Genomic DNA, 21,191 nt, shown 5'->3' with positions numbered 1-21,191 from the left:
TGTGAATGAAACCATTCCCCACCCCCTCATCATTAAATATTATAAGTTCAACATGCTCCTACCATCATCCTGGTGACAGTATTATTTACCAAATGCAGTTTCTGACCTGCTTATAAAGGTTCATTTCAATAGCCCAGTCTGGATACAATTAGTGCATATATAACTGAGGCCAGATTCTTCTTTTCTACGTTAGGTCACAGTTAGCAAATCAGCTGGGGCTAGCAAGGTGATCTGTCCACTTCTGCATTCAGGGATAATATTGGGACCAGGAACACACTGAGAATGGGATGCATATCTGCACCCAAAGCAAATACTGAAAAATAGGTCCATTTATTATAGATCACTTTTTGTATTTGTCCTTTCTGGCCATTTAAAAAACATATTTGGTATTTTGCACAAAAATATGATTTAAATGTTTTTACAAATCTGTGAAATTCAGTTTATTATTCAAAATGATTTAAGAGGCTCTTGTAAAACAATGGCAAGGTAATTGGACTGGTGTTTTAATTTTATATGTATTCTCTTTTGTTAAGTAATTAGATGTCATGAAGAAACAGCTGATTATTAACAAAAGCTTTCAAAATAATGCTACCCTTTTTGTGATAATTGTATTTCCTCTTTAAAAATATGAATTAATCAAACTTCATATCATGCCACTCCAACATAGCCTTCTCCACAGCCCAGTTTGTTTAAATATCTTTAGTCCCATTGAAGTCAATGGTGGAATAAATTGGTTTAAATCCTTGCATATCAGCTTACCTGACTTGTGGATTAGGCTAACATTATCCTAATTTACAGCTGAGTACATTAGAGTATAAAAAGGAATTTGGCTCATCACTCTATTGCTGTTGTGAGAACTTGGCTTAGCGACTTGTACAGTATCATACTGTGTGACAAAACTGGAAAAGAGAATCTCCCACCTGAAACTGTACATTAATTCAAATTAGAGCTAATGTTATCTAGCCATATTAGAAAATAAGACAACAATGAACAGGAAGTCAACATTAGTGTGAGAAGGCATTTAGTTACTTCTTAGTGATATATTATTTTTATCCAATATTAACTTGTTTGAATTTTTAAAACATTACAAATCAAATTGGTCAAACTGTACACCCATAATTTTATACTAGTTCTTTTTGGGGCTACACTTCAGAAGATTTATGCTCGTATATTATTACATATTAAGTTAAATACATGATACAGCTAATCTATGTTAGTAAATCCTATTAAGGAAAACTATAAATGATGTTATACACTAAATTTGATATATAGATCTGAATTTGCAATTATAATAATCAACTGAAGTCAGTTTTACAGCTTAATGATGTTGTCAAAGTAAACTTTTTTCCTTTAAAAATGAAAAATGTTAGTTTTGTATTTTAAGGTTCATTTTTGCAGCTTTGTTTCTTCAGTTTTCTTTTTCATATCTCTCTCCCTCCAAACTACCATTAACTTATCAATGTACAGCTTCTGAATATAGATGGGTTGTTGTTAAACATGGACATTTAAATTTAAATTATTTCACTTTTTAAAAATGCTTGAATCATGTAGGATAAAAATGCAGTACTTCTAATTATATGATAAAACATCAAACATGGACTTCCAAATAAAAAATGTCAGGATTAGGTAACAAAACTCAAGAAAATAGTTCACCCTTCTAATTCAGAGGAGGAGAGCTACCCACAGGTTTGGCCTACTATGCCAAGAAGGCATGAACTACAAAATGCTCCTTCTTCAGAAGTGTTTCTCCCAGACACTAGAGAGACCAGAAGCATCTTGCATATAAACCCAGTTAGTTTCTCACAGATAAGCCCAGTTAGTCAAACTCTCTTGGAGACATTGAGCTTGCTGAGATGTCAGGCAGCTCAGACACACCAGAGGACATACTGCAGCAGCTCATGGGAAGAGCCTAGGCCCTGCCATACTTCCAGCCACAAGCTTATCTGCACCCCCCATATTTTATTCAAGTTGGCACCCTTGCTTACATGCATGATCCTTCAAATGCAGTGATCTGCATCTCCACCCCCAGTTATCCAGTGTGCCATTTTAAAAATGTTTCACTGTGTGTAATCTTGCTCTTTGGGAAACGTGATATGGACCTTTTTTGTACACCTTACCCCACTAAGTTGACTGAAAGCCTGGACAAGCTGTGGTCACCACAGTGAACACCCTTGGACCAGGGATGGACTTTGGTCTTTCAAATTTCAGTGGTACCCTGTGTGAAGCCAAAATTTGGCACCTCCTGCCTCTCGTCTTCCATTCTGATAAATTCACTACACCATAGTTCTGACAACCTGCAGCACTCACTAGGCATGGCACTCAATGTGGTAGAACTGGTTGCACCATCTAAAACCTGCTTCTGCTTAGAGGACTCCATGGACCCAAATAAACACTCTTGTTGTTAAGTACCCACTACGAGAAGCTGCAATTGGAGGAAGAAGCCCACCAGCCATACATAAAGCAAGACCAGGCCTGCCCCAACTTTGTGGGTATTATCAAACCTGCATCTCTAGACCTGTCACTCCTCCACTCTGGAAAAGACTTGTATACCATGCTGCATACTAGTAATTGGTTGCAACCCAGCCGCATTTCCCAGTAATGATGTAAACTGCTTCACTGTTTATAACTTAGCTTATAACTTCAGAAATTTTTCTATTATACTGTAGCCACAATAATCTTCTCATGCAAGCCAAATATCTCTACTCATGTAGAAACCTGTAGAAATGTGCCTTTTATCCTACCTCTTTTACTTGGGAGGGTCCTCTATAGATAAACAGATCAACCCTCTTCCAAATAGCCATGCTAACTAGATACAAGATCAAAAAGCTGAGAGGAAGATTATATCTGTAGTTTAATTACAAACTATCAAAGTATTCAAATGTCCATAATCCATTACATATTCATAGAGCAAACAAACCAGAAAAATCCATGTTAGATACATTTTTTCTAGTCATCTTTCATAATAATGCAATGTATTAAAAAAGTTACAGAGCTTGTTACTATAATTTTTTAATCACCATATATTTTACACACTTCTATTGGAGCTTTAATTATTGTACAAAATAAATTTATTATTTGTTTGTAAAGATGAAGATTTTGAATCACATCAGTTGTTTTTCATTGAGAATGTCAAATGTATATTATTATAAGGAATTAATCAAGTTCAAGGACAAAGATGTGTATGTATAGAAACATTTTATGATTATATTATTGTTAATAGATATGTTATTAAACTAATTGTAATATTTAGTAATAGATTTTTCTGCAATGTTTCTAAGGTACTACCATCTGACTTTTCGCTTAAAGTCCTCATATGCACAGATAGACAAATTAGAATTAAACCTATACTGCATAAAACAATAGAACCTATTTCATAAGGATATGGAGAAGATCTTCACAATTCACTTATAACTGTTGTTGAAATAAAGGATGAGATAGTAATTAAGCAAACAGAACAACAAGCTATCCTTAAGGTACAACATGATAGCAAAGAAATTGCAAAAACTGAAGCCAAGTTTAAGGGCATTGACACACTTAAGTAGTGGGCTACCCTGCTTGGATGGAGTGAAAATACATCTGTAGTTCTTACTACAATAGCACTGCCTAAAATGATCTTGGCATAGCCACAAGTAGCAATAGAAATAGTATATATCTAATTAGCTGTATAAAATCAAGCAATGTGATCCTAAATACCACATGACCTAAGCACCATCCACACAAGATTAAAACAACATTTCTTGATGAACATATCTGAGGTAGGAGTTTCACAACCAGGGTGCCAGCACAGAAAAGGTCTATCTTTAGTAGTAATCCATTTCACTACTGAAGGTGGAGCCACCTGAAGTGGAGCATGCTATGAAGACCTTAACAATTGAGCAGGTTCATACTGAAGCAGATACTCTTTAAGATATCCCATTTTAATTGTATCCATAAAAACACTGGCAGCACTTGTGAGAAGCAAATTGTTCTATCCACCCAGTTAATAGTTTAGCTGCTGTACTTGGCAGCACTTGAAATTTCTGATCAATCTTCATCAGCAGCTGATATATAATGCATTGCAATACTTTAACCTTGATGTTATCAAAACATGGATAATTATGATATGATCATGTTTTTCCAGAAGCGACTGCAGCTGGCTCATCAGTTCATGCTGGTAGAAGGCACTTTTTGACCAGATCATGCCACTTAGCTTGGGCATCCATCTGCAATGCATTCTCCAAGCTGCAGACTTCCATTAGGGGGGATGCACCCACATTAACAAGCAGAAAGTTTCTACTAGAAACCCAGTAACCTGAGCAACTGAACTGCCTTTCAACATTTGTTTCAACTGGGCTTAAGTTTATTAGGCCAGTTCATTACTTACCTGTGGTTCTGGACTTAGATTAACTGTTTCAGTTTCCAGAAGACAAATCCAGTTTTCTGATACAGTGGTACCTCGTGTTACAAACTTAATTCGTTCCGGAGGTCCGTTCTTAATCTGAAACTGTTCTAAACCTGAGGTGCGCTTTCGCTAATGGGGACTGCCGCTGCTGCCATGCTGCTGGCATGTGATTTCCATTCTCATCCTGGGGCAAAGTTCTCAATCCAAGGTACTACTTCCAGGTTTGCGGAGTTTGTAACCCGAAGTGTTTGTAACCTGAAGCGTTTGTAACATGAGGTACCACTGCATTTGTTCCTTGTAAATCAGTATCCATACTTTTTACTTTTTTGGAATCTCCAGGTAGGACTGGGAAAGATTCTGGTCTGAAATGCCGGAGAATCACTGCCAGTCACTGTATACAGCACTGAACTAGAGGGACTAAGGCAGGAGTCAGCAAACCTTTTCTTTTCTTTTCTTTTTGAATAATTTTTATTGAATGGTTTTATGTTACAAAAAACAATACAGCCATACTACCACTAAAGGATGTGAGGGCGATCTGGCTGCGACATCTGTCACCCCATTGATCGCCAGGGTTGATTCGGCTGATCTGGCTGTCTAGGCGGGTGTCCCCTTCCTCCCTCACCGCTCCATGTGCGTCCCTCCTGAAGCTGCGTGCTTGGTGGAAGAGGACGACCATCCCAGATAGGAGTGTACCATTCTTCTGTCAAGGGTATAAAATAGCTGCACTCCCCTGCTAGAACCTCCAAAATAAGCTCAAGGGTCAGCAGGGTCCACTGTCCCTCAGACCTTGTGGTGGGCCAGACTATATCTTGACGGGAAAAAATGAACGAATTCCTATGCCCCACAAATCACCCAGAGATGCATTTTAAATAAAAGCGCACATTCTACTCATGTAAAAACACCAGGCAGGCCCCACAAATAACCCAGAGATGCATTTTAAATAAAAGGACACATTCTACTCATGTAAAAACATGCTGATTCCCGGACCGTCCGCGGGCCAGCTTGAGAAGGCAGTTGGGCTGGATCTGGCCCCCGGGCCTTAGTTTGCCTACCCATGGACTAAGGTGTGACTTGGTATAAGGCAGTTTCCTGAGTTCCAAGCCTATGTACACTTGCAGATACTCCCAGGCATGCATGCATAAAAGTCCCATTGAATACACTGGGACACACAACTGAGCAGAAATGCATTGGGTTGGACTGAATGGTCATTTTTGATTGGCTACTGACATCAGTCTCTCCACTGTGAGACTGAAGTTTGTACTAACCATTCTACAGTGCAATTATTTTGTTTGATTTTACTTTTATTTGGGATCTATAGGGTGTAACGGGAGGGGTAGTATCTCTAGTGGGGGACACACCATGCTCCTCCTGAGCTAGTTTGTCCACATTTGGTCTCCCCACCCTACACTCAGTCCTCACCTGCGGCTCCTAGAAGCTATCAGCATGCAACAGTGACCAAACCCTGGGAAACAGCTTTGATTGGCTGGCTAAACCAGGTGAGGGTAACTGATGGGTCTCAAACTCCCAATGAGTTAGGGTCTTCCCCTGCATACAAAGATAGGCTCCAGCAGATTGATCAGGCAAGACCAATGGTCCAATGGTCAAGAAGGAGGTTTATGTGTTGTAGAAGGAAGTGAGGGGCAGATGGGGCTCATCAACCTGGGAAGGTAGCTCATCTGGAAAAGGAAAGTTCTGATCTTAAATACCCACTGCTTTGCAGGATATATTCGGGAGAAGAGAAGACTAAGAAGTAAACCCTACACAAATCTGGAGTAGAGTCCCTAAGACAGTTGTAAGTCTTATTCTAGGAACTCCTGCAGCCAAGTTGGTGCCAAATGTATTGCTCCGATTTCCTTTGGATCATATCAGCAAGGCCAAGAAGGGAGTCTTGTCATTTGGGCATCACAGCATCTCCATACACACTGTCCAGGCTTGCTCCTCGGGGAAGTCACTTTGGTGGCAGCATGACTTCACCCCCAGAAGCGCACTCCATTGTCTCTCAAGACAGATGGATGCTGACAACAAATTTTATTTGCAGATTTATATACAGCTTCACAAACAAAAGCTACCAGGAGCAGCATACAAGAAGATAAAATACCAAATATTACAGGCCAAGGAAACCAAAAGCAATAAAAGCATTTTTGCAACTATACAGTTAATAGTCCAAAAAATGACCATACCACGCCTCAGGGAAAGCCTTCTTAAACATAAGATGTTCTCAATAGCCACCTAAATAGCCACACACTTTTTAAAAGAGGAAACAGTGGTAGTGAGAGAGAAAACAAGAAAGTGGATGAAAACTGGGGTATTTCTAGTATACAAGAGTGTCCCTGATTTCAACTATGAAATACTGAGTTCGCCCAGGCGTTAGTTAGTGATGCTTTTCTTTTTAATCTAGAATGGCGACCACCCTCCTTAGCCCACTTTCTCTTCCCCCATCCCATTTTCTCTCCCACAAAGATAGGAAAAAAGGGAACCACAGAAAGCAGAACCATTGAATTTCAATTCAATAATCAATCGAACTTACTCTGCCTTCATGCCGTCGTCTTCCTGAATCCGCTCATTCTGGTGCCAGGGTCAGCCATGGGTCCATTCCTTGCCTCACAACACAGCGCCTCAGAGTCCTCTGTGTAAAATCCTGTCACATAATCGCTTCCTCCATCTCTCCTCTGCATTGTTGTCCTCCTCACATGTATGGCCTCTCCCGCTCTCTCTTATGCTTTCTCTGTTTCTCCCTGCCCTTCCCTCACGCTCCCTCCATTTTCCCTACATTCGTGCAAACAGCTACTTCATTGACGAAGAGGAAGTCTGAGGTAAAATGAGAAACAAACGGAAAAGTGGTCTTCACTGTCATTCCCCCCCATACATGCGTTGTGTATAAATAGTACAGCTGATGGCTTTTGACAGTTGAGGTGTGTATGTTTTTAGGAATCACTTTTTCTTGTGATTGTAGGCTGCTTAAAATTGTTTTTAATATGGTGTTTTAATGCTGCAACCCCACCCTGGAACCTTAGGGCAAAGGGCAGCTAACAAATGAACCAATGAACGAACAAAATATCTATATCTATATCTATATCTATATCTATATCTATATCTATATCTATATCTATATCTATATCTATATCTATATCTATATCTATATCTATATATCTGAGGGGGACATTTATCCGTAAAACTCATGTAAGGCCCTTCTAATGTGAACATACACAGCTTTTTCTATGCAGCTGTAGGAGTCTAGAATGTTCAGCCCAGGCAACCTGGGGAAATTGCCATGGCAACCAACTGCCACAGGTGGTTGGCAGTTAGGTAGCATTAAGGCCCAGGGAAACTACTGGGTTGCAGGCCTTTCTAGAGAGGCAAGGAAGTCAAATGGACAGCTCTCTCTCTCTCTCTCACTCACTCTCTCTCTCTCTCTCTCTCTCTCACACACACACACACAAACAAACAAACAAACAAACACACACACCCCTGCTCTATCTCCCTGCTGACCAAAGAGGAGAATTCCTGCCACATATTTTCTTTTTCCTCATTGTCCAGTGTAGCCTTCCAAATTATGTGTGGGACAAGGCTTTGTAGTGGGGTTTCAACACTTGATCAGTGAGATTAAATAACTGCAAAACCATGTATGAAAAGGCGACCCCATTTGATCCAGCTTTTTTTTTTTTTTTAAGTGTAGATGCACTTTGTAAAAAAAATTCTGCACTTGAAGTATGCTACTGCTGCTGCTTTTTTACAAGGAAATACTGCTGTAGTCATTAGGTGTATGTTTTATAGTTGCACCTGTGATTAATAGATAATAATGTTATTTCACTTGCATATGGTACTTGCAGGAGTTGAGCTGTAGAGTTTATTGCGGGGATGACATTGTGACTAACTGGACATGCCTATTATGTTATTGCTTATTATTATGAATTGAATTCACACAACTGTTTTTCTTGCTGATGTTGTTCTTCATGTGCATTGTGTTGTTTATTATGTTACTATGTTGTAAGCTGCCCTGTGTCCTTTTGACAAATGGTGGTATATGCAATTTTTAAAGAAATAAAATTAATAATAATAATAATAATAATAAATCTCTTGATGGCCTTAGAAGAGGTTTATAATGTTGCTCTACCTGCTAGTAACTCACCACTTCTTCAGAAGCCTTAGAAGAGGTTTATAACGTCACTCTACCTGCTAGTAACTCACCATTTCTTCCTGGCGTTGACAAGCTGATTTCTTTCTTGTACCTTTTCTCTGTATTTTCTTTTCCTTGTTGCTCTTATTCTTTTCTGTTATCAGTCTGAGAGGAGGAGATATGAGTTGAGTTCATTTTTGGGAAATTAAAATAATACCCTGCCCTTTAGTCAAAAGGCTCTGACAGCGGCTTATAAACGTAAGTTCTAGGACAGTCACATCTTGTAATCTAAAAAACACAACACACAAGGAAAATGGAATGGGAGGGAGGAGGAAAAAGCAAGCTGGAACACAGCTGGTAACAACTCCCAGGCCAGGAAAACAGAGCAGCTCCTGCTCGACAACTCTTCTGTCAGACATATGATATGAGTCATTTTGGGATGCATTATTCATCTGAAAAGCATAATAATAACAAAACTATTGGAACTATTGTTTTTATTTAGATAGACGTGTGATCAATTAACAAATTGTGTCTCCAGGGCAGCTTCTCCTGTTAATCAGAACACATCTGTTCTGCGTTGACTGTTTTCCTATTTTATCATGACTCACTCCTTTTACGTCACTTTATGATAACATATTTCAAAAAGTCAGCTCTAAATGCTGTCTAAAAACCTTTGACGTAGCTAGGTGCCAGAACTGGAAAGGCCCCACTGCATAGAGATACGTTCTGGACTTCAATTTGGGAAAATATGAAATGGCGCCTCAGATTTCTGACTGAAGCGCTCAGGGACCACCAGAGGGGGAAATAAAGCACTTGGCAGAAGCTTATTAGGATAACGAAGTGTGCTTCAGCCTGTTTGATTTTATTATAATTTTGTTGTTGACAATCTTTGAATTGTATTTTGATTTATTATACTGTGATACTGATGTTTGGGTTCTTTGAAAGACAGAAAAGAAGGATATCATCGTCATCTTTTCAGCTGTTAAAGGCCTTCTCCTCCATCTTCATCTTTTCCTGCTCCCTCTGTGTCTTTGGTAAGTGCCTTGACAGCAAAGGTCCCTTGTCAGAAACAAGCCAATTGAAGAGGGAACAGAGCCACCTTCAGAAAGCAGACTTGCGCATCTCAAAGCCTGCTGCTTTTCCTTTCTTGGCCTCCAGCAATTGTAAAAACCCTGTAAATTAGGAGAGTTTGTGCCTGTTGGCCAAGGGTAGCCTCCTGGCTGGTTTTCCTTTGTAAACAAACAAACAAACTAGCTTGACCTTTTGCATACCCTGAAAAGTTTTCAAAGTTTAATTAGCTCCACACTAGATATTTAGATATTTTAAATGGGCATAAATTTGCATGCATTAACAAATGAGCAACAACTGTATGAATGAATAAAATGACTGAATGAATTTTCAGTGTCAGACAAAATGTGTTATGCAGCACTGTATTCAAAGGATTCAATTCAGCTGAATGGGCTGGATAGAGTTTACTGGCGGGCAGTCTGAAATTCTGATGTAGCCTGTATAGTTGTAATGAGGAAGCATGAACTTTGCCTCTTCACTAAAATAATGAGTATACTCTTGGTGGTGGAGGGTGGGGCACAATTGCATATGCACTTAAGAGCCATGACATTGCTAGATAGGGCAGAGCCAAGGTTGGTTGGCAGAGATTATACCAGTAGTTGCATCATATCGGCAACAACAGAATCACTATAAATGACATCATTCAAAAACAAGCAAGACAAAAGGAACTTTGACCAAAGTTTGGAAATTTCAGCTTCTGTTGAGAGGTTAGCAAGAGAGTACAGTGGTACCTCGGGTTACAGATGCTTCAGGTTACAGACTCCGCCAACCTAGAAATAGTACCTTGGGTTAAGAACTTTGCTTCAGGATGAGAACAGAAATCGTGCTCTGGTGGTGAGGCAGCAGTGGGAGGCCCCCTTAGCTAAAGTGGTACCTCAGGTTAAGAACAGCTTCAGGTTAAGAACGGACCTCCAGAACGAATTAAGTTCTTAACCCGAGGTACCACAGTATACAGTTAGCAGCTAGCTATCTGGATATGGAAAAGTCAGCTTCCGTTCCCATTTGACCGTGAAACTAACCACATCACGGAACGGCTTTGAGAATAAGAAACAAGAACAGCAAAGTGTTTTGCACACTGTGAAATATGCTAGGTACAGAGCAAAGAATAATAGTGTAAGTGCACCAAAATTTCAGAAATAAGGAAAACAAGAAGCATGCAACATTTCTTGTTTTAAAAATAGAGCCATATTTATTTATAAACTTCATTTGAGTCTGTGAGACTTAGGATGACAGTACTGCACCCTGATGACTTTAAATACATATCCATACAGGGGGCCAGTCTCTCTGTGTGTGGTTTTTTTAATCAGTTCTGGTAGGTGCTGACTTCCCATGACCCACATGGAAGTCTGTCTCTCAGGTAATAGTAATATTGTAGGTTTGAGCTTTCCCTACAGATGTGTACAGCGCTCCTTTATGTATGATGGGAGGGGTAAGAAGGGAGGTCATTGGCTGGAGACTCACAGAACAGCGCACACACACACACACACAGAGAGAGAGAGAGAGAGAGAGAGAGAGAGAGAGAGAGAGCACTCTTTTGTGATAGTCTCCATCACCTTTTTTGTGCTGGCACCTTTTATCAATATATGACTACTCATTTTTTACTATAAAAAAATTATCAATCTTCAAAAAGTTCCAATCACTTCACATTTATTATGCAGGGACACTGTCTTTTTTTCCTGGACTCTGGGGTCCTACGCTGTAATCAGATGCATAATAGGCAGAAATACAATAGACTGAAAGACTGAAGGTTGGGAAAACCTTTCCCAGTCTGAAGTGCCTTTAGCTGTTGATATGCTGCTGGTCAGACAGCAAAAGTGCTCTGTTTGAAGGTGACAACCCTATCCAAAGGATGAGAGCATCGCACTGTATCATACATGCTACAGGAGCATGTCAGGTGCAGGCCATAGCCAGAAATGTGCTGAAGACCAACAAGTGGTGCGGGGCAAATCAATGCAGAGCATCCAAAAGAACCCAAATACAGGTAGATCCATTTGTTCACATTTGATTTATTAATAAAAATTAACTTTCATTTTGTATATATATTTTTTATAAAATATAAAAATAAGAGCCTAGTTCCTATCAGTTATTCTAGTGCCCTGCAAGATGTTGTCAGAACTTTGGAAGGCAGGAACCAAGCGGACTAGGGAGCAAGCAATTGAGTCAAATATTATTCCAAGCTTTTATTCATTTATTTCTCTATTTAGATAATTTGCAGAAGCCACAGGACAGTTTCTGACAGGCACATTGTTTTTTTAAAAACTCACAAAATAACCCAGTCCTTAAAAACACATAAACAAATCACTAAACATAGTTATTAATGGCAGTGGTGGCAGCAATCACGTCTTTCCCTACACATGCTGGAAAAGATTACCGTAATCTTAACTAGCTGACTAAAGCTATAAAGAGACAAGGCCAAATGCATCATAATTCCACATATTCCATTTATATTATGTCCTTCTTTCAAGGAGCTCAGGGCAACACACATAGTTCTTCGTTTACCCCTCATTTTATCCTCTAACAGCTCTGGCTCAGCCCAGCCCAGTAAACTTGGTTGATGAATCAGATCAGGAGTCAGCAACCTTTTTCAGCCGTGGGCCGGTCCACCGTCCCTCAGACCATGTGGTGGGCCAGAGTATATTTTGAAAAAAACAAAAACAAATTCCTATGCCCCACAAATAACCCAGAGATGCATTTTAAATAAAAGGGCATATTCTACTCATGTAAAAATATGCTGATTCCCGGGCTGTCCGCGGGCCAGATTGAGAAGGCAATTGGGCCGCATCCGGCCCCCGGGCCTTAGGTTGCCCACCCCTGAATTAAATTGAACCCAAGTCGCACTTGGCCAGTGTTTTAACCCATGCATTGTTGCCCTTCAGGTTTTATGGGAGTTCCATTAGCTTCAGCCAGCATAGCCAATGGTTAGGGACTGTAATCCAACAGCCTAGTCTAGAGGGATGCAAGTTGGCATTTCCATTCTAACCAATATACCATACTGGCTCTTTTAGCGTTCCCTTATATCTCTTTTACTTGTGGAGTTAGAAACTTACTTTTTATGTTTAATGGAAGATGGAACATTCAGGAATATTCCCTCCTCCTTCCCCGAGGCTACAGCCTTGTTCAAATGATCAGTTATAATTCATAGTAAAAACGCTTTCTCACTTGGAAGCTACTGCCAGATGACAAGGATGAGGATCATCTGAAACCCCTCCCAACTGAAGTGTGTGTAAATATAATGCAGGATTTATGGGTCTATACTGGCACTTTCCCAACCCACGGCTTTGATCTATCTCTGCCTATAATTCATTCGCACCAGTTTCTACATTTATAAAAAAAAAAGTTCTTGGCAATAATATTTCATCTGTCGATTTCATAAAGGTACAGTAGTAGCCATAATTAAATGCAGTCCTGTAGCTGCTGTCTCATCAGAGCCACACTCAGCGGAACTTACTATTTCCGTGCTCTGCACTGTGATGTTGGTAGCCTAAAATCAAATTAATTTCTTTTCCTCCCCTGCTCACATTTCAAGGCAAACTCATGTCTAAGGTAGCCTTCACTATCATCCCTAGATCTTTACCAGCAGTACTGCATCTCCATGTTTATTATTAGCATTATCACAGATTGAAAATGTGGTTTTAGATTATTATTTTCATGTTATCCCCTCACTTCCCTTAACCAGAATCTAATTTCACCCCATCTCTTCATATTCTCAGTCTCTTTGAAGTATATTAACATTTCCCCCCTCTAGTATCAGTGATGCCTGGAATTTTTTCCTATTTGGTATTGTCTGTTTCATTAACAGTAATTATTTACTTCCTCCTTGGCTGAGTAAACAGGAATAAGCAAGAATGCCAGTGTGGTACCCTGGGCAAAGAAAATGGGGTAGATACATCTGCTGCCAGCTTAGAGATGGTTTACACATTTTTGAAGAGGTTCCTCATTTGAACAGGGAAACTGAACTGCGTGGAATTTGTCTCTTTTCCAAAACTATGATTCTGTGATTCTCTCTTACAATCACTATAAAACAATTCATTGATATCATATATGGGCTGCCTTTTTGGGCATAGCCCACCCAAGAAGGTATATAACATCTCTACACACACACACACAAACACGGAAAAAAAATGGCAGCAGCATCCACAATAATTTAAAACAGAAGTCAGTTAAAACAATTATTTTTATTTTTTTAAAAGCAGACACGAATATAAATCACAGCACAGCTAACTTCCTAACAGAATAGCTCAGTTAGCGGGGGGGGGGGGGGCAGAACCTCAATTAGTTAAGTATTTTTATTGATGTACTTGATCTAGGAGGGGTGGGGCAGCCATGGCCCAAGGCCCCGTTTAGGAGAAAATGAGTCTGAAAAAGGTGGGTTTTTAGGCCCAATAAAAAACCCTTTGGATGTTATGGACTACAATTTCCATCAACCCTGGCCTGTGGGCAGGAGCTGTTGGTAGTTGTAGCCCAAAACATCTGAAGGGCACCTCTGTGAGGAGGGAGTTCCACAATCTGGGATTTCCACATAAAAGGCCCTGTCTCCTGGGCCCACCAGCTGTATTTACCTACTCACTGGACATGCATGTGGGCTTTTGAGGCAGACCTTAATACCCAGCTCAGGCTCCTATGCATGTCGGCAGTCCTTCAAGCAGCACTTTAAATGCCCTGTGCTCTCTTCAGATGGCTCACAGTGGCTGTGGAAATGAGAGGTACATATTGCGTCCCTTTCCAAACACTGCAGGACCCTCACTTGCTGTTGCTGTACACCTCCGTGGCTGGAAGTCTTTCCCTTGTTCCCCTTGGCTCAAACAGAAGAACCTTCTTCCAGAAGAGAGCCTTGCGGCTTTGTGTTTCCCCAGTCCATGAAAGAGATGAGCGATTTCACTCTACAACGACCAAGCTGTCTATTCCTTCTCTGTGTCTCCTGCCCACTTCTGCCTGGCTACTGTCCCTATCCAGAATACCTGGGTTGGCCACCTCCACCCTTCTCCTTGGCTCCTCGGATCCTTTTAACAGTGCTGCACTCCTTCTTGTAAGTGGATAATGTATCCGTTCCCCAACTTCATCCTTACTGATATTAGGAGGATCAGACCTTGCTCCCAGGTCAGGCCCTTCCCCCTGTTCATCCATGGGATGCTATTTTCAGGCAGCAATGGCTAGAAAATGCCCCTCAGCTACAAAAGTAGTTTATCTGGAAGTAGGGAGTGTGGCGTTTGCCCGTTCGTTTGAAAATGTCTGTACAGGGGAGAGAGAAAGGGTTAAAATGTAGACCAATAGGAAAGCAGGAGGCGGAGCCTACCTGTTTATAAAAGGCTTTAGCCCGAGGTTTGGGTGTGGGTAGTTGGTTGGTTTTAGTGGGTTGGTTGTTTGGGAAAGGCAGTTGGAAAAGCAGTTGGCAGACAGTTGGAATTAGAGAGACAGTTGGTGCAGTGGGTTCTTGTGTGAGGGGAGGTAGAAGAGTTAGAGACAGGATAAAAATAAGACTAAGAAGGTAAAGAGTAACAACAGTTGAAGTTTATTTGTGTCTGCAATAAACTACACTCTTCTTTGTTAACTTGAGAACCTGACTGAGACTAAGTGATTTACCGGGGAGGACCTGGTTGCTGGCAGCGGATTAGTGGTGTATGGGTCAATAGTCCGTGAGACGACCAGGCACTCCGTACCAAAGCCACAGGGAGAAATGGGTTCATCAAATCATTGAGTTGGAAGGGACCCCAAGAGTCATCTAGTCCAACTTCCTGCAATGCAGGAATCTCAGCTAAACCATACATGACAGATGGCCATCCAACCTTTGCTTAAAAACCTCCAAGGAAGGAGAGTCGACCACTTCCTGAGGGAGTCCATTTCACTTTCAAACAGCTTGCACTGTCAGAAGGTTTTTCCTGATGTTTAGTCGGAATCTCCTTTCTTGTAAGCTCCCTTGAGCTGACAGAGTTTCGTCATTCTGCAGCTCTCCAGGCCATAATGGCAATGCCTTGCACAATACAGTGGTACCTCGGGTTACATACGCTTCAGGTTACATACGCTTCAGGTTACAGACTCCGCTAACCCAGAAATAGTGCTTCAGGTTAAGAACTTTGCTTCAGGATGAGAACAGAAATCGTGCTCCGCCAGCACGGCAGCAGCAGGAGGCCCCATTAGCTAAAGTGGTGCTTCAGGTTAAGAACAGTTTCAGGTTAAGTACTGACCTCCAGAATGAATTAAGTACTTAACCCGAGGTACCACTGTACAATAATCCACAGTCAGTTATATAGTGGCAAGAATATGAGCAACTGTAAAATAAAGAATTTTGTGTAGAAATCCATATATCTATATCTATCTATGCATCTGGATGTTGTTATCAATAGAAATTGCATACTGTAGTAATATTTTTCCAGGATATTCATACATTTGACAGGAATATGAACTTTGCAAACATGGCCTGCTTCTATCTAGTCAGCAGCAACATCACTGGGGCTTGCACAGAAGCGGTGCTCACTGGACTGTCCTCACCCAAAGCAAGCTTTGCGTTCAGTAAATTCAAAGCATTTTCCTTGGCGGTTGGTTTCTTACTCTTACATCCATCCAAGCAGGTGACAAAAAATAGGCAATTTGACCTAGCTGTTCAGTGACAACCATTGAGCACAGCCTGCTTTTTGAATAATAAACTCTGCTCAACAACAGATACATAGTTTAACTATTATTCACAGGAGTTAACTGGAAAGTAATTTTGAATAATGAATATGTGAGAGACAGTTTCCCTTGCAATTGCCACACATATGATCTGAAAATGTGAAATGGGCTGAAAACACAACTGAGTATTCCTGTTAAACCAAACACACAAATCATCATTATCAATTGTCTTGATTTCTTCCAGTTCCAACTGCAATACTTGATTTTTACAGCTAAAGCCCAACGTGCCCTAGTTCGGCCTTTTCAGGATTAATTAAAGAAAATCAAAATTCTCAGATCTTTAAACAGTCCCTTATGAAATTGGGCTGGCCAGCTCCATTTTTAAAAAGAACTGCCGCTTAATTATACTTTGTTTAAAAAATCCTTTCTGCCGCACCCAACACTCACATATTAGACAGCAACCTTCATACTTAATCATTTAATTTCAGCAAGTACTCATACATACATAGTAAGAATGTATGTTTAGAACTATCTCTTGTATTCTGGACAATACTTGTCAAAACCTGATTGTTTTATACCTAAACATTACAGACAGCAATTCTCATATACAATAAGTTCATTTCATCTATCTATCTAGACACCTAGAAATACACATCCACAAAATATAAGAATCCATATTTAGAATTACCTCTTGTTCTTTGGACAATGCCTTTTGATAACTTACTTTTAATAAACTTGAACATTAAGGCAAGTAGTATTACTGTTGCCTACAGATTTCTCATTTGACTGAAATATGCTGCTTCTACCCTTTTTTTGTTGAACTACATCTGATTTTTATCATCAGCATCCACCCAAGGGATTTTTTTTTTTAAATCTTATTCTCAACTTTGATGGTTTAATCCCTTACTTTCAGAAATCACTGTGATTTAAAACATTATACTGTTTTTATAGACACTCTTTTTAAAAAATGTATTTTTATTAAAGATTTTCTTAATTTACAAAAGTATGTGCAATGTCTCTCTCTCGTATTTTTTCCATGTAACATTTTTACAAATCAGTTTCATTTGTTGAGACATTAGGAAGAAAAGGAGGAAAGGGGTGGAGGGGGGAAAAGATGGGTGGGGTCGGGGGGCGATGTTTCTATTTTACTTAATATATGTAAGGCTTGGTGTCAGTGTTGCTTGTGCAGGTTCTCTGCTGTTCACTTGTGTTCCTTTGGTGGTGAGAGAGGTTGGGGTTGGCTTAGGATGTGGTTGTTCATTTGTGGTTGGCTGTGGTGGTTTTATAGACACTCTTATGGGTTGTTACAGTTCCATGGATAATATGGAAAATGCTTCCACCATGAGCATGATCAACACCATTCTCTCACCCACAGAATCTCTATGCTGATTTTTATCAGTACATAATTCGGCTTGGAGTTGGAAATCTCATTCCTATAGATTTTATATACTTCTGTCTTTGCTTCCCCCTCAACCCCACCATCAGCCTGGCACTGCAAAACACAATGAAGTAGATCCCACTGATTTTAATAGAACTTGCCTCCATAGATGTGGGCTCAGGATCACAACCTTGCAACACAGTCAATGGGACTTACTTTAATTGTTTAGGACTGGAGTGCCCTCCTTGCAGATCCAGCAACAAGAGGAGATCCCCTAATGTACAAAATAGCTAAAGCCTTTGATGCCCGTAGACAAGATTTATCCAGTTCATGGTCCCCAACATGTTTTGAACTCTGAGTTCATCAGAAGAAAAATTTATCACGAAAATAAACTGTATAATTGCTAGAAAGTTTAGCAACTTTGTGCTGCAGTTCTTGACTGAATAAGTCTTCTGTATATCCATCTACGTCTTTTGCTCTTTTGGCCACTCTTATCGGGCCATAATTTCTTAATGCATTAAAAAAAAAGGAAAAGGGAAATGAAATGCCAGGTTGTTATAGAACCAATTTAATAGTTAATATTTAGATTTCCATTTACAAACCACGACTGATGCATTTACTGATTTTGGAAATTGTGTTATTAGTCCATCAAGGAGCTGTGAATGGCACTCTCCAATGACTGCCATTCAAGTGCCAGTCTCAGCCTTTTGCTTCCTTATTGCGGTGACCGTCTGTTGCACCTTCCTTCCCGCTGCTCAGGCTCAAAAATTAGATTGGACACAATGGTTTTTCTAAAGGTAGCCATTGCACTGAACTAACTCTGGTCCTCCTCGAAAATTTGACTCTTTGTGGACTCCCTGCATATCTTGCTAATATTATTCATGCTCATTTTAGACCCATTTAGCCATGTCACAAGTTGTTTGATGTGCTTTGAAACTGATGGCCAAGAAGAGCTTCTGCTGGCAGAGATCGCTTGGGCTCCAACGACCTGAATGGAGTTCTGCTATTTTACACTAGAGCTGGCCAAGTAAGCCCAGTCGAGTCCTTGCTATAGTTCTGCTTTGTCATCTCACCAGCCTAGTGTTCCTGGCGCTTTTCATCTGAAAGGGCTTTGCTTTGCCCTGCACTCCCCCCGTCACTGGCCTGCTTTTATGCCACTACAGTTTGCTGGAACATTTGTTCATACTCAATAGCCAAACATTAGGAATGCTGAGATTCTTTCCTTCTTGTCAGGGCAATTGTTTAGACTGTTTGCCACGTAACGCTCTGATGATCTCTCTCTCGCTCCCTCTTCTCTCTGTGCTGCCTATAATTCCTCCTTTCCCCTCTTAGCCCTTCAACTCTTCCTCATTGGCTGAGTCATCCACCAACTCCCTCTTTTGACTTACTCTTTGGTGAGACTATCCTCTGCATTTCCAACAGATTTCTTGCCATTTGGGGTGGGTGGGTGTCTCCCCCCTTGTCATTTTTCTGCTTGGTGGTGTCTGGAGCATTGCCATCGAGAGCTGGTGTCGTACTATGGGTTACCTCGTTATTGACTTCCAGTCCTCCTGGACTTCTATTTTATTTCATCTCAGCATTGGCACCATATGGCAGCTATGGCAACTGAATATATCACTGTGTTCACTTTCTGGTTCTGGTCTGAATTGCTGAAGGGCTCCACTCCCTGGCCTGGAAAAAAATGTAGCTGTAGCTTATGTAAGAGGAGCCAAGCCAGAACTATGGAGAGTCTAAATTCACACTTGCATTTTATTTCTCAAACACATAATATGAAAGCGCAAGAAACAAATCTATTTCCCAAGAATTCTGAGAGCACATACCAAGAAATGGAGGCCTGGTAATGAAATAAAAAATGAACCCCACTATGCCTGCGTGCCTTTCTGCTTATCTATCTATCATCTGTCTATCTATCATCTATATATCTATCTATCATCTATCTATCATCTATCTATCTATCTATCTATCTATCTATCTATCTATCTATTATCTATCTATCTATCTATCTATCTATCTGTCTATCTATCTATCATCTATCTATCATATATCTATATCTATCATCTATCTCTATCTATCTATCTATCTATCTATCTATCTATCTATCTATCATCTATCTCTATCATAATCTATTATACTTTATTAACTTTGAACTCAACATTTGTTGTTGGAAAAGCTATGTTCTATAAATCTCATGATCTACCTAAGTCAACTCACATTCTTATAATAAATAGAATCCCTTATTCTACATCTCTACTATCATAACAGATAAGGCATTTTGCTAGCATAGGGGAGCTGTGAAGTGCCAACGTGGATGTGAGGTGGATTAATTTCAGAGTGTTTTCTCACTTATACAGAGACAGAGATGTCCAAGTTGTTTCTACCGTATGGAAGATCACACACACCACCTCTTGCATTTGATCACAGGTCATAGTATCACACTTAACAGAAATTAAAATGTTGTACGCACCAGATACCAGACTCATGGTGATCAGGTTTTCGAACTGTTACAAGTTCTGATGGCCTGTGGAGTATGTGCCTTGTGGCAAAATGGTGCATTTGGAACCAGTTTTCTTTCAAGCCTTGCAGTCATGCAGAAAGATGTCACCAGCTATTTTCAAATAAATCTCTTAGGCTGCAGTCATATTGCAGACTTATTGAATAGTAAGTCCCCACTGCTTATATGGGAATAGACATTGGTTTTTTACATGAGGGAATATGAAGCCTCATCACTCTCAGGGGATCATGCTATTCATCAGCTGGATGCCCTATCTTTTGAAATTTTAAAGATTTTTTTTTAAAAAAGAAGAAAAGAGCATGAAACCCTTGGACTGCTTCATAAATACTTTTTATGAATTAAGAAATGTGTGTTTCTATGTTTTTAAATGATTTTCCATTAAAAAAATCCACCCAGAAATGGGAAAAGACATTTGTATTCCCATCCCCACATGGAACTGGAATGGACTGGACTTTGATGGGTCCATCCATACCTAGTCTGGGTCCTTACTCACCCTTTCCCCACCTCTACAATATCCTTTTTGACATACGGCACCCAGAACTGCCCACTATATTCCAAGTGCAGTTGCACCATGTACAGTGGCGTAGCGTGGGTTGTCAGCACCCGGGGCAAGGCAAGTAATTTGCACCTCCCTAACCCGTGGATTTGCGCCCCCTAACCCTAACCCCCAGATGTTGCGCCCGGTGCGGCCGGCCCCCCCCTGCACCCCCCACGCTACGCCACTGACCATGTACAGTATTTGTGTCATGATGTGACATTGGCAGTTTTATTTTCATTTCCCTTCCCAGTGATCTCCAACATGGGGTTCAGTATTCCTCCCCCCACAACTGCACTCCTGCCCCAGAGTCAACATTTTCATCGAGCTATATACTGTGACCCCAAGATCTATTTCCTGGTCAGTCCACACGAAGCGAAGAATTCTTATTTTTGCACCAGTGCTTATGTTGACTTACATTTGCTGTTTTAATGCCCATTCACTTACTTTTGAGAGATACCTTTAGAATTCTTCAGCATTCCTTTTTGTTTTTAACCACCTTGAACAATTTGGTGTCATCAACCACCCTCAGCTCCTCAGAGGAAGGACAAAATGCAAATAATGTTCATTTCAACAAGTGCAGCCTGCCAAGAC

At 40.4% G+C, this 21,191-nt stretch overlaps 2 long non-coding RNA genes across 6 annotated transcripts in view; one reads left to right on the top strand and one right to left on the bottom strand.

The window, feature by feature from the left end:
- LOC310661114 overlaps nucleotides 1-14,417 on the bottom strand; it is a 94,596-nt gene extending 80,179 nt beyond the window's left edge. For both annotated transcript variants that reach the window (XR_014503728.1, XR_014503729.1), the window contains exons 1-3: nucleotides 14,311-14,417; nucleotides 8,570-8,663; nucleotides 6,909-7,189 (exon numbers count right to left, since the gene is read on the bottom strand). This is a non-coding gene — a long non-coding RNA (uncharacterized lncRNA). The remainder of the gene's footprint in view (nucleotides 1-6,908; nucleotides 7,190-8,569; nucleotides 8,664-14,310) is intronic.
- The window catches only part of LOC310661138, a 29,011-nt gene continuing 15,428 nt past the window's right edge, over nucleotides 7,609-21,191 (top strand). For 3 of the 4 annotated variants that reach the window (XR_014503768.1, XR_014503770.1, XR_014503771.1), the window contains exons 1-2: nucleotides 7,609-7,978; nucleotides 9,444-9,532. This is a non-coding gene — a long non-coding RNA (uncharacterized lncRNA). The remainder of the gene's footprint in view (nucleotides 7,979-9,443; nucleotides 9,533-21,191) is intronic. The other variant, XR_014503769.1, reaches the window with a different exon arrangement.

This window comes from Podarcis tiliguerta, assembly GCF_965153285.1.
Source record: "Podarcis tiliguerta genome assembly, chromosome: 12".
In the NCBI taxonomy this organism is placed as follows: Eukaryota; Metazoa; Chordata; class Lepidosauria; order Squamata; family Lacertidae; genus Podarcis; species Podarcis tiliguerta.
Note: the sequence above shows the minus strand (reverse complement) of the source record. Positions and strands in the feature narration are given on the sequence as shown.